The sequence below is a fragment of the Habropoda laboriosa genome, unplaced genomic scaffold (genome assembly GCF_001263275.1).
Source record: "Habropoda laboriosa isolate 0110345459 unplaced genomic scaffold, ASM126327v1 scaffold40, whole genome shotgun sequence".
NCBI classification, from domain to species: Eukaryota; Metazoa; Arthropoda; class Insecta; order Hymenoptera; family Apidae; genus Habropoda; species Habropoda laboriosa.
Genome location: NW_017100231.1, coordinates 7,588,363 through 7,590,240, shown reverse-complemented (window position 1 = coordinate 7,590,240; position 1,878 = coordinate 7,588,363).

Genomic DNA, 1,878 nt, shown 5'->3' with positions numbered 1-1,878 from the left:
TATCCATTCTGCAATTCCACAATTTCGAAATTCGAGAATTTAAGAATTCGAAAACTTGCAAATTCGATAATTCGTATATGCCGAACGTGAAAATTTCCACGAGTGTCACGGACGGTATCACACGGAATTTCCCCTCTTGCCCCTGTACCCCTGGCAACCGTCGTCTCATCTCTGCACAACACCAATTCACTCTATCGCTTCGACCGGCTATATAGATGTGTCACAATCCTCGAGAGGCTACAAGGGAAGAGATCACACAATGACGGCGCGCCGTGTGCCGCGGTTTCCCACAAACCAGAGGGTGGATAAGAGACGATTAGAGAGTGATTAGAAGAAGGTGTTCTGGATTGCGTTGAAAAGGCCGCCACCGCCGTCGCGCCGGTTCCTTCTTACATGTCCCCTCGCTACTTTTACACCCCTGGCTGGAGAACCAGACACGAGGAATTCAACGACCATTGATACGCAGCCTCACCGTTCGAACCTGCTCTTCCCCCACTCTCCTCCATCATCCACGCTCCCTACTCTTCTTTCTCTCTTACCCTAATTCGCGACCCTTCCTCGACGTTCTCCTCCAATGGGTTACGCAGGAGGGATAAATATATTATTCGTGTACAGCAGGGGTTCCCAAAGTTTTGCCTAGGTGGGCCAAATTGTAAATTCGAAAATATTTGGTGGGCCATTAAGACAATTACCAACATTGGCCGTTAAGACAATAAAATATATACAATCTATATAATAACAAGATATATTACGTGTAATATTTAGTATTTCTTTTAACTGAACAACTTTTAATTATAACATGATAAGATTTATTTATTTTTTCGTAAAAATGTAAGTTATCTCTGCAAATTCAAGATCGCGGGCCACATTTCTAGGGTTTGGGAACCCCTGGCGTACAGGGTGGGCTGTGAATCGGTCTTTGTAATCAGATTGATTTTAGCTGGTTGTAATTGTTTAACAAAAAAAAAGAAACATGTGAAATAAAAGTTCTTCGATACCGTTCGATTGTGTGGCAATATTATAGTGGGAATTTGGTTCAGAATTTCGTTGAAAATTATTCGAGTAGTCACAAATTGATTAACTTTTTTTCTAAAAGTTCTTAGGTAGGTTGCAACGCATCGTGATTCGAAATTTTCGGCCAGCTGTGTATCTACGTATTATCGAGTTGGAGCAACAGACTTCCGGTGATAAGCTAATAAGGTAGATTTGGGGGTGGAACGTCTGATGAAGAGCGCATCGTGCTTTCAGGAGTATAAAATTAGGACGAGAAGTGTGTTGAAGATTTTTCAATCGCATCAACGTCGTGACAAGTGGTAAAACAGGGTGGATAATGAAGAGTAACATGAAACGTAGATTATTTAACAGCTAATAATTGTATCATGTTTAACGAATAATAAGGTTTCTCGATATTTTTGTTACGTGAAAATGTGACTTTTGAAAAACTATCTGAAACGCGTAGGTTTTATTAAATTTTTGTAGCATTCAGCCTAACCTAACCTTAACGATTAATAAAATGCACAAATTCTGCTTAATAAAGGAGATCTGAATCTTCATTTTTCAACTAGCAAATTTTATTACAAAATAGAAAATGTCTGAAACATTTGAAAAAGAAAAACAATTTCTCGGAAAATTATCTTATTCCATTCGGTGCAGTTGTTTCACGTAATTCGATCGATTTGGAGGTTATGTAGGTAATTCTAACAAACGAAGGCATGAAAGTTGCCGGCGGGGAGGAATTGTCCCGGAAAAGCGTGGTTCTCAGGGAAAGGCGTGGTGAATCGGCCGCGCCTGGCATCAAAGAGAAGAAATTAGTCGTGTTTAGAAGTGGCTGGTACGATCACGCGGCGTTTCCCTTTGACAGTGCTTCCCCAGCGCCGT